A 12728-nucleotide genomic window follows, 5' to 3' on the forward strand; every position below is an offset into this window, starting at 1 on the left:
ACCCAGAACCAAACAAACATACTTCAAAGTTTATCCTGTCGTAAAGCAGGAAGACTTGCTGATGTGCTTCAACTGCAGCGGGTAGCATCAGATCCACTAACGGAAATCCTGCGATACATAAACGTATCCGAGATATTCCGTTAGACGGGGGAATCGAGTACAATGGACCACGAAGGTTTGAGTGCTCAGAGGCTTTCCCTCTCCCTCACCTCAAACACACATATCCGAATTTAGAGCTGTTTTCCAGCAGTTCTGGGGACAACTAAGTAATGTCACATTCGTCGGATTTCAAACGGAATCACGAAGAAAATTGCTTTCGCAATGTCACGTTTGTTGCCAGCATAATAGCGGCCAATAACTAGTCAATATACGAATTTCATCGAGTTCCTCTCCTTTCAGAAGGTAATAAGTTGCCATCAAAACATCAAACCAGGAAGATTTATTGCTTGTCAATGCATAATCTATGCCATTGTTTTGCGTTGCATGAATTTGGATTGTCATTTCATTATCGACCCATTCCTCCTGACAATCTTGACAATCTGAAAAACCTCTATTCAAAGCTTGTATCTCACCGAAATGTATATTACGTATCGCTTGCTATCTTATCTCTTTGTTTCTCGCATATTAGACACAAAGAACCCCCGCTCCTTATCATCGAGAATCATATGGAAAGCAACAAGCTTAATTATCGATAAAGAGCAGCTGTGCCATTTTCTGGCATCCGTCTTGTGCTATGACTTGTCAAGGAACCCATAGTAATAATAATCGATGAGAATCTTATTTGCCTTCGAGTAAGGATTTTCCTTTCGATGTTATCCGGAGCTATCATCGCTGGGGGTTTGGTAAAATATGCGTTTATCATATCGGACAATAGTCAATCATCCGACCAACGCGTGTACTATCAGCCTTCAGACGAAGTAGCAACACACTAATGGCTTCATCCATTATCCTGGTAAGGTCAAGGCTGAAACTGTCCAATATTGACTTGATACGATTTTCGTGATGCAGTGATAGATGTACACTGGACGCCATGTTGTGAACTTCTCTTGGTCCTACTAAGAAAATGGAATTCAAGGATCATCCCTTTTTTTATAAAGGTGAAATCTCAAAATTTCAATCAAGAAAAAGCAGCAAGTTATTTGCATGAACCTAAGAAGGACAGATATCAATTATGAATGTATTTGGGACCAAGGAAAATACAAAATGTCTTTTATCTTCGCAGACATTTTCGTCTCCGTCGCTTAGTGGAGGCGTAAATATCCTTCATTTAACCCAAACCCAGATTGGCCTTGGGAGATATTTATGCTCCTTGAAATTATTCAAGGTATCCATCTCGAATTTCGATGGATGTTTTTCTTAAATTCCCGGGAAGATGTTACAATCTTTCAGCTCTGGCTCTTCAGATAAAAACTGTAGGCGAACTTTCTAAGACCATCTCTTTGTGGGAATACTGACGAAAAGCTGTTGGAAGTTAATCACAATTTCATGGATTTCCATTGGAATAATATTAATCCGTGGCATTTCGAATAATATCAGAGATGAATTAACAAAATTTTCTAAGTAAATTTTCGAGATATGATTGAACGATTTTCAAATAACAATGATTGCTCCTAATTGCTCCGTGGTGGGGTGAACTGAGAATCGGTCCCTTGTTGATCGGTAATTACTGTTTTGTTATCTCGAGTGCTACATGGAGCCTGTGTATCGTTTCCCCAGTGATGAAATGAGGCGTAACAAGAGACCTTCCAATAAGGACTATGCACAAAAATTACATTGAACTTTGCTATTTACAAGGACTTTTCTGCATGAAAGCCTCATGGAAACATTCCTTCTAACGAACAAAGCAAAATCGTTCCCCAAGCCAATTTACCCAAACGTCGTACACTGTAACGACCTTATTAACAAAGAGAACTTTTGCACGGATATTCCTTGATTCTCCAGATAATCAGGACACTATAGTTTTTAATGGCAGCAGCAGTTTATTACCGCCTTTTTTCTGCGTCTAACTTCGCTATATTAGAGGGGCGTCTGCCTGACAAAAAAAAGTGCAGACAAAGAAAGTTTGAGTTGATTTCATTGTGATCAATGAAAGGCAATAGCGTGCTCCTTTATGGTCATCAATCAAAGAGATTAATTTAGGGATACGATAATGAGGTCCTGGTCGTAGACGAATTCAACGTAAACAGAAAAGAAAGAAGGTGCGCCGCTTTGGATGGGAAAGTATTCTGTGGTTGGAAAATATTTATTCAAGTCTTGAGTAGGCTAAATTTAAATTCTATTGGATATAGGGAACTTCTTTGACCTACTATTAATGGGTCGTGTGATGACGGGAATGGAAAGATTATAGTATCATCATATAGTCCATTTGACGGGGGAAGATGGGGAATTGAACTGCTCCCTTTTACGATAAACAAAGGAGTGTAATAAGGTGCTTGTAAGATGAACTCCAAACCCCCCTCCGCAAAAAAAAAAAAAATAAGGAAAATACTTGTACACTTGACAGGCAATGTCTAGGGATCAGCCTTTGCTGGCCAGTTCCGGGAATAATTAGAGCTCTCGCTATTCGTATTCCTTTCAATTTCAAGTACCAAAGTTTATGCGTCTGGTTCTTGCAATCAAAAAACCAGAACAAGGAAGGAAGGTTCTTTGAGATGCTGTGGGTTTCTTTGAGGTACTTTTCTCCTGGCCGATGATAGTCGCGATATTGTGTAAAACAATAACAATCATTCCGAACCGTGCGTGAAACTACGTTCCAATCAGATGTCTGTTACCGAAAGACAGACGTTAGGCTGCAGCTTTCATTTTAACTGAACCTATACTAAAATCTTGTGTATCAGCAGCAAATTTGGTTTTGAATCAGCCATCCCGTAAACCACAAACTAACCCCTGTAAGGGCCAAGGTGGGAAGATAGGTAAGTATAATTTAGTCAGTGAAGTATCGGCGAAGCTCTTCAGGAGGGGTGGGTTCACTCCACTTTCTCTAAGCATATCTTTGACCCTGCATATCTGCGACCATGTTTACGAAATTAAGGTCTCGATTCAAATGAATCCTACTTTTCTATCGCACCCAATCCATCCATCCCCTTTTTAATCAGGTGGATCATCGGGGTAACTTCACACTCATCCAAATCCGAACAATATGCAGATGACCAGATCTTTATATGTCTGCCAAAACATTTCCCTTGGCGAAGCCCGTCTGAATTCCTATTTAGATGAGCTTTACCATTAGTTTACCCGTTGAATATTATTCCTTAATCCGGGATGAGGATAACTCCGAGCAAATTCTGCGGTCGGTGTCTTTGTGATGCTTTCCTGTTGGCTCTGGTTGGGTGCCAAAAAAGTTGAGGGAGGTGATGACAAATTTTCCGACCCTTGGGCGAAATTTTTTGGATCTCCTTATTTCATAGCCGTAAATAAAGGAAAAATCAAAAGAAAGAAAGATACAACAAAGGCACAAGATTTGCGACTCTGGTGTGTGGTTATTTTAGTAAAAAAATTGAGGTAGCACATCAAGTTAGTGTAAGCAGAAAAGCAAAAAAGAAAAACGGAGGGATTAGATTAGATATAGAAGATGAAGGGAGGAGGAAAACCATGGGCAGGAGAGGGAAGAACGAAGCTAGAGTCTAATTCCAGCTTTTTTTATAAAACTAGTCAGGTCCATCCAGAGCGATCTATCATCCGCCGTGAGGAGATCAAATGACGAGTTGTAACGCTTAATCCAAGCTAGGTGGGTCTTATGCCGAGAGAACTTTTTGCATTGAAGGTTAATGTGATCATTGGTCTCATCCACACCTCAGCTATCACAGACTGGCGAGGGAGCCACGCCGATCTTGGCCAGCAGGGCTTTACAAAAGGAAAAGTTTGAGACTATTCTGTTCACGGTCTCCACGTCGCCCGTGCTGAGTGGCATGCCCTGGAACCAGAACTTGATGGAAATGTTAGGGAAGAGAAAAACTTAGCTTTATCTAAGGAAGTGAGTTTGAAAGCATCGTTCTATTCAGAACGAGTGGTGTTACGTGTCAGTTACCAAACGTCAGAAAAAGCATAAGGAGGGGAAGTTGTCAGGGTGCCGGTTGCTTTTGCTCATTTGGCATCATCATCCACCATTTCGTTGTAAGAATTTCCGCTATGCCCAGGAACCTATAGTGTGAGTACTCTTTTAGACGAGTTTTCCTCATTTCATCTTGGGCTCGAGCTGCCAGATAATTGACTTGGGTTTTGTTAATGAGGGCTTTAATGGCTTGAAGGATTTTCCTTAGCTTAGTCGTACCTGATAGCTTGATTGCTTGGATAATGGCTAGTAGCTCAACCGAGAGAACAGAGGTTTTAGTTGTCCTGAGTATAGAACAGAGTTGTTGTACATTGAACATTTTGGCATTGAGAATCTCTTTGACTGATAGAAGAAGATGAAAGATTTTCTGTAAGCGGGAGGCGGTTCAATTGGAGAAGACCTCATGAGGTGAAGACAACACCTCAGGGAAGCCGTCGTAAGAGATTCGATTTTCTTCTCAAGGTATTTGGGAGTGAAAACTGAAGAGTAGGCGTTCTCAAGGATTGGTCTAACAATCCCTCTAAATAGCTTAAGAGCTTCTCTAGGGTGAAGTCCCCAGCTGGCCCGGGTAGCAAAATTTATGACCCTGGTCGCCTTTATGGCCTTATCTGAGATGTATTTAATGGGCTCTTTGAGAGTGAGAAAGGCAAAGGAAGGTGATTGACGTTTTATGCTTAAGATAGCATGACTTCTCCAGGTTGACGTGAAGTTTTAGGAAGTTACACTCATTTATGAAGAGATCTGCCTGTAGGGGAAGGATGTGCATCCTCCCGGTAAGCCCCTGAGGCTATAATTAGAAAGTCATCAGCATATTGGAAAATTTCCACTTTTCTGGAGCATTTCTTGTGAAGAGAGGCTGTACAAACGTTGAAGATTACTAGGCTAAGGACACACCGTTGGGAAATGCTGTTGTTTATCAGGAGATGATGGCTCTGCATGGTTAACTCCCTGTTGCATATGATGTTCCATATCCATAAGATGATGTCAGGGGGAAGATGCATGTCAACTTTAATTCCTATGAAAAGCGACAGGTCCACCCGTTCGTAGGCTTTGCTGATGTCCAGGGATAGACCAAGAACATGTTTTTGTGGCTCTTTTCAATGGCAATGTGAAGCAGCAAGTTATTGAGACATGAGGAGCTGGACGTGTGTGTCCTATATGCAAAACAGTTCTCTGGGAACAGGCAGAGACTCTGCATAGCTGGAAAAAGCCTGGATTTGACCATGGCATTTGCTAACTTGAAAACTTAAAAATGTTGAGGACGGAGATCGGCCTAAAGTTGTTGAGATTATTTTGAGAATTACCTTTTTTGGGGATTGGGATTAGTTTGACTGCACGACAGTCATGTAGTGCATTCTAAGATAGTCATCGTCATTTAACGCAGCCAGAAGAACTTCTCGTATCGATTGGTTCAGCCACTAGACATATGTGTAGATAATGCCATCCGTGGCTGTTTGTGGATATTTGTCTAGAACCTCCTGGAATTCTTGAAGCGAAAAAGGTTGAGCACCAGAGGAGATAGCGTGAGCCCAAGAGAAGGAAACTGATCCATTGTTATAGTGCCCTTTTATGAGGTTTGGAAAAAAAAAGGGGAAAATGCGTCGCAATCGAATATCTGTTACTGGGAGATAGTGAGGTGTTACGACTGTAGCTTCTCAAAACGTTTTTCTAAATGGAGGGCCTTGGTTCATAACACATCGTTAGATGCAGCACCAGCAGCAAATTTCGTTTCAAATCAACTACGCCCCTTCTCTCGTAGACTAGAATGAAAACATAGCATGACATCATTCAATGATTGCGCAGGGATTCGCGGTTCCCGTGCTTTCAAGAGAATTTAATAACTACAACCGTTCTCAACCAAAGTGCGTCTGATGGACGAACAGACCGATAAATTAGGTGTAAAATTTCAAAGACGCGTACTTTTGACAGTGACATCTGTCACATGTATATTAAACTATCATCGAAGTAACATTCGTGGGAAGTGTTACTACACATTTTTAACATCAACAAAAATGCAACCAAAAGCCATCGTCGACTTTTTGGATCTTATGGGGAAAGTGCTTCATCGGCTGGAACATGTCAAGATTGGTTTCCACGGTTTAGTACTGGATTTTGACGTGAAAGATAAAGAACGTCGTGGGCAACTGAAAGGGTCCCAAGCTGAAGAATTGGAGGCGTTACTTGAAGAAGACTTGTGCCAAACTCAAGGAGAATCTGTAAAGGTACGACCGCATTATGCGAAAAAATCGGATCCGGGGTGAAAATTGTATGAGTCTGGGTTAAAAATTATACCGGGCCCCATATTGCCCCTTTTCTCATTGAAATTTGTATTGCGGGCCCCCGATAAAAGTTCGAGCCCAAGGAGAATCCCCCCCCCCCCCCCCCCTTGGGTCTGGAAGGGTGTGGTGTATTACCAGTAATTCAGCAAGCTGCTGTAATATACTATACTTTATTTTTTATCACTAGTCACCTCGGAGAAGATTTCTAAAAAATAAACACCGGGCGGATCATTTGCAAGATGAAGAGCTGTTTTAACTGTTGAGCCTACGGGGAGATAGCAGGGGTTTCTAAATAAACAAAAGCACTTTGTGTTACAAGAGTGGCGAATCCGGGTAAAAAGCGAAAACTTGCGAGTCGGAAAAATTCTGTGTTCTTTGCAAGGACTGCAGTCTGCAGGGCTCCGCCCGGTCTTCAAAGAAGGGTTGTAAAAAGTCAAAAGTCAAGCATAACGATCCACATTCTGGAAGCAAACATGCATAGGAGAGGAACTGCTCACTACATGTTGAGGCAGATAGTGCAAGTAAAAAGAGCTGTTGCTGCTTCTTAGCGATCAGTACCGAGATAGGAGCTCAACATAGTGGAGCTCCTTCCAGACAACATTGTCAGATAGATGCTGAGGAGTGCTGGAAAAAGGAGCCCTGTTGCGCATTATGTTCAGATTCTTCTTGTTGCAAAGAAAATAGAGCTTGACCGGTGGAGGAGCCGCATGGAAGAAAATTCCTTGAACTAATAATTCCCTTCTTCCGGTTTCTCCGTTGGTGAAAGGAATTCCCTGGCTTGAAGGCTGTCTAACACGAGAAAGCGGGAGTGAACGCCAGCCAGAAGTAATATGAAAAACGGTTTGAGGCTAGTTCTCACCCTGGGCACCATTGTGGTACTGAACGAATGTAGTAGAATGGATAACTTTCTCTCTGGCTAGACGGTCGCAGTTAGAAAGTTATACAAACTCCTGACATTTGACAAGGTGTCTCCAGAGTTCAGTGCTTCTTCTTAGTATTGGATCAGTTTTCAACGAGAAAATGTTTCATTGTCGTACGACATTTACATTTGGGAAAGATCCATGTAGACATATTGACCCAAATTTTTTCAGTAAGAGTCATCTAGGTATTCCCAATTATAAAACTCCCTGCTTTGGTGGGTTTAATGGAAATTAGTATTCTCACAAAAGTTTGTCACTTTATATCTTCAAAGGTGAAGGAGGTTTCTAAGATACTTCCTTATGAAGGATTTAATAGCTTTCGTCCTAGGAAGACTACGAAAATGGAGCGATCCACAAGACTGTGGGGAAAAACCTGTCTCCGAACTGAAAATCATATGAAAAATTCGAGACAGGGAAGAATCACCCCGTCTCCTCTCTCCTGTCAGGCATGCCAGGCTTCAAAATTTACGAGGGTTCGATATAGTGAAGTCCAACAGCTGGGAGGTAAATGCATGCGCATTTTTCTTGCACCAAGGACAACCAACTTCCAGTCTGAAAGTGCTTGTATAGTCTCTCCGCATTTGAGAACTGTCAACAAAATACAAAGTCCAGATGTGACCTTCAAACTCGATTTTTCAAAAACATCCGTAAACAATAACTCAGCATGAGAATCCCAATTATCCAAAAATTCTAAAATCGACCCCTAACCCATATTTCCCATCAATTTCCGCAAACAACGATTGACTTTGTTTACCGAGTGCTAAATAATTAACACAGATTAGTATCTGTATCTAAATTCTGGTTTGCTGCATAAATAAAGAAGATCTTTCCTGAAATACTAACGTTACATAAGACCATCCAAAACACTTGAGAAGATATTTATGAGATATTTCAAATGTTTTCATGAACCCATTACCGAGTGCAGTTTGATCGCTTTTGCCAAATTTATTTATAAAACGCTCATCTTGCCGTAGTCCCGTACAGGATATTGGCGTTATTCAATCGCGGAAGAATGACGCACGTACAGAACAGCTACGTACTCGTATCTGATTTTTGTTCAACACACGTAAATAGGTCAACAGTGTTAGATCCTTTATGGTGCTGACAAATAAATCGGAAAAATCCACTAGTTTATGGTGGATATTTTTATAATGGCGCCAGAACGAGTGTAAACGGTGAAAAGAATTGGGAGTGCTTGCGCAGGAACTCAGGAGAGTAAACAGAGAAGAAGTTGTGGAGATTGATAGGAACTTTTCCAAGAAGTGAAAGTGAAAATCTGATATGCCTTGTTCGTGATGTCGACAATTATCGAGCCATTTTAGAGTGGATCTAATCTGCAGTTAGAAGGAGATACTTTATATAATCTTGTTGGTTTTGTACTTTTTTCGTTTCTATTTGTTATGCAAGACAAGTGGAAACAATCTTGACATTTCAAGTTTGTTCCATCTATTACCAAGACCTGTCGCTATTACTAATCACGAATATTATAATAGCCTGCAGCGAATTAAAACAAGCAATGGCTCTAGACTAGTCAATAAAAACTTCAGATACATTTTTCAGTATAAATTCACAAGCTACAGAACATTAAAACCTGCCTTTGGGGCCCGACATGAATCTATCTTTCGTGCAGCAAAGTATCTATTACGATTTGCAATTAAAATCGACATTGGGTTCACACGGAACTTCTTTCAAATGAGCCAATATTGGCACTTTCATATACTTTCAACTTTTTTTCCTCAGTTTTTCCAAATATTCCGAAGGTTTGGCTCTAATCCATCTAGCACGCGACGTTTCAAAACCAGAAGTACATCAGCCAATGGCGACATTCTCTGCAGAGCTTATTCCTGTCGTATATTTTAATTACCGATTTATCTCTACGTAGCGAACTGAATTTCGAAAATCACTTTTGGAAATCACGCTCATGAAAAATAATAAGGAAAGTGTCCTTGCCGTTATCACTCACAATCTGAAATTCAATAAAAATAGCATGGAAACCGGAGGCAATCTTCTATGATTAACCGAAACAATATTATATCGATTTTGGATCAAACCAGATACTGGGATTAAGATTCAGGACTGGACTTGGTATTTGCAGAAGTGACCATCATACATACGAAAATACAGACATTCCTGCAAAAAGTATCTCCGGTGACACGGTTCTGTGCGGAAATTCAATATAATATGATTTGGTCACGATTCGATTTTTATTACGTTCGATAGATGTACTTATGCGAAACGTGACAGAGTTCTGTACATGAAAAACAACCTCTTACATGAGCGTTTTTATTAGGTTTTTAGACGTATAGGGACGAATGTGATTTTTATAGCCTGAAAATACCATTTGGCTCCATATGGTAAAAATAAACATGAAGCCATTAAAATTACGTTTGTGGGTGTCATTCCGAATGGAAATGGGGCCACCTTGTTTATAATGTGGATTACGTACGATTTTGAATGGGTCAGGCTATTACCTATAATTTAACTGTTCACAAAAATCGTTAATGGACACAAATTATGCATTAATGTTGACCAATGATTTCGTCTAAATCGTTCAATAAACAAAAACAGTTTATTTATTTTTTTATCGAACGCATAAGTAGTTTCGAGTCCACTCGTTCACTGGATTTATTTGGCTGTCCCTCTCGCTCCTTTCAAGAATGTTAACTTAGATACGACTTTCATTGTTAACTCAGGAGTCCCAAACGTTAGATATCCGTGTTGTCATAAGGTGAGGGGCGATCATGCTTCTTGAAAGTTGTTACTTACAGAGAGTCCAATTATTTTGTTGTGTGTTACTAGCTCTGCACTTACCTGAAAAGAAAATACAAGATACATTAACATTGTGGCATAATGGGGTTTAGTGTAGAACAAAACATATGTTAAGAGATTGGGACATGTAAACTAAGAAACGGCTTTAAAGTAGATTCAACTTGTTCGCTTAGATAAAGCGTAAGACTTACGATGCAACTGGAAACTTTGGTGCGAACCAGGCTGACATTAACGTAGTTTCAGAATGTCAATAAAGCATTGTCAGACGCAAACAACATTTGGATTCTTAAATAATAGACAAGACAGCAGTTAACTTAATCTGATGTTATAGCTATTGAAATAAATCAAAAAATTGGGAAGTGGTCTCTGGAAAGAGGAAACAGTTTAGGACCAAAAGTAGGAAAATGCGTAATAAGAAACAGCAGAAATATGAAATGACGAAATAGTAGTAAAAGCGTCGTTTCCAAACGATCTTATATTTGTTTGAGGAGTGGGAGGATGGGTTACGATTAACAAAAACTCAGCTGAATGAAGAAAGAAGGCCTAACTGTACAGAAAACTGGCTTTCACATGCATAAGTGCCCTATTTCACATTCAGTAATGCATTCTACAAAGCAACTTTGTGGGCAGCAATAGGGAACCTGCTTCCATCGTTGCTATGCGAGAAACTCATGGAGAAACTGGAAAATGAACTCTGTACATTCCCGAGATTGGCTCAGATATGTAGGAGGGGGATCTAGGAATCATCAACAGGCAAAAAATAGGAATGATTCTCGAGAAACTTAATGAGGTGCATAGAAACATTGAGTTCACCACGCAGATCAAAAATGAAGAGGAGATACCTTTCCTGGATTTAAAAATAATCCGGGATCGAGGGCATTTTAAATTTGACATCTACCGGAAACCAACATACACCTCAGATCACGACTTTCACCACAGGGTGGCGGCATATAATTTCATGATCCATAGGATATTCACAACATCGTTCAAGGAGGAGAGGAGACCGAAGGGAAAAACAGCACATCCTCGGCACAGCAAAGAAAACCGAGTGCAGCAAATACATTATTGTCAGTCGGATTCAAAAAAGGCTGCACAGACGTCGAGGCAATTAATTTCCACAATCCTCCTCCGGTCGCAAAAACGAAAATTCCGGGTTATCTCAATCAACGGATGCTAGTGACTACTGACAACTTGGCTACAATAGGTTAAGGCCACAAAAAAGACCCCGAAAAAAGCGACGATCCATATTATGGAATGGTTTACATAGGACAGTCCAAACAACGAAATATGTACGCCCTATCAGTTGGGTTTATGGAAACATTCGAAGTTTTCTCCGCTTATCGTAAAGCTTGGCTAAAAGGCTAAGAAATTCTGTGTACTAGCAACTTGTAAATTTCGAAACTCTACTGACACCACAACGTCAACAACGCCTTTGTTAGAGGCTGCGACCTTTGACTATCGAAAACGGAATATGATTGGTTTTTGGAATGTGGGTACGCTCGTCGACAACGGTATCGAGGGTCCCCAAAATACTAGCTTTCTCCAAAACGATTAAGAATTCCAACGATATAAACTAGACATTCTGGACCTAAGCAAAACGGAGAGCACTGCTCCCCTAAGTGGTAGCAGACGCGAATTCGGAGTCCGATTGTCACTGAAGGGTAAGGCACCAACGGAGACTTCAAATATAGTGAAAAAGAATGTTTTCTACGAGCAATTATAGGCAGTTCAAGAGGAACTTCATAAAGGTTACATTTTGATCGTAATGGATGACCTGAATGTCAACGTAAGCTGTGACAAGGTGTTGATCTCGAACTTGTGATCGGGAAGTACGGTCTTGGCGACCGGACCGCACGATAATGATGGGAGGTTTGTGGATTAATGCCACTTCCACCGCCTTGTCATTGGTGGTACATTGTTTAGGAGCAGGGCTTTGCCATAAGGTCAATTGGGTTTCAACGAACAATCCGATTAACCATTTCGCGCTTAGCAATTAATAAGACTGACTAGGCTGACCCTGACCAATGTGCGAGGCCAGATAAAAGCAGCAGGATCACTCTCAAGACCATTCGACATCAACAACGGTCTACGACAAGGGGATGCGCTATCATGCGTCCTCTTCAACCTGGCCCTCGAGAAAGTGATCCGTGATGCTGAGGTAAATGCAAGAGGTACGATCCTCTTCAAGTCCACCCAACTACTGGCTTATGCTGACGATATCGACATCATGGAAAGAACCACCCGAGACGTACAAACTACCTTCACCCAGATCGAGCAAGCGGCGCGAGATCTTGGGCTGCACATCAATGGAGGCAAGACCAAATATATGGTGGCAACGTCAGCACCGAAGACGAATCAACCAACAACATCAAACCGCACTGGTCAAACACAAAGAAGAATAAGGATAGGAGAATACAACTTTGAGACCGTTGACAATTTCTCCTATCTAGGGTCGAAAATCACAACCGATAACAGCTACGATGACGAAATCCGCGCACGGTTGTTGTCAGCCAACAGAGCCTATTTCAGCTTGCAAAGACTGTTCCGCTCGAAACGTCTCACCATAGGGTCAAAGCTCTTACTGTACAAGACTATGATCTTGCCAGTCCTCATGTATTCCTCGGAAACTTGGGTTCTTAGCAAGAAAAATTGCGAACTCTTGGCCGCGTTCGAGAGAAGAATCCTCCGAAGAATTTTTGGCCCCCTACA

At 41.0% G+C, this 12728-nt stretch overlaps 1 protein-coding gene and 1 long non-coding RNA gene across 2 annotated transcripts in view; both read right to left on the bottom strand.

Moving 5' to 3' along the window:
- LOC119658025 (E3 ubiquitin-protein ligase znrf2) overlaps positions 1 to 12728 on the bottom strand; it is a 266182-nt gene that overhangs the window by 51596 nt on the left and 201858 nt on the right. The gene's annotated exons all lie outside the window — the stretch shown is intronic.
- Positions 9801 to 12728, bottom strand: part of LOC119658027 — a 31335-nt gene continuing 28407 nt past the window's right edge. Inside the window, exon 2 of the long non-coding RNA XR_005250196.1 lies at positions 9801 to 10061. This is a non-coding gene — a long non-coding RNA (uncharacterized LOC119658027). The remainder of the gene's footprint in view (positions 10062 to 12728) is intronic.

This window comes from Hermetia illucens, chromosome 5 (genome assembly GCF_905115235.1).
Source record: "Hermetia illucens chromosome 5, iHerIll2.2.curated.20191125, whole genome shotgun sequence".
Taxonomy (NCBI): Eukaryota; Metazoa; Arthropoda; class Insecta; order Diptera; family Stratiomyidae; genus Hermetia; species Hermetia illucens.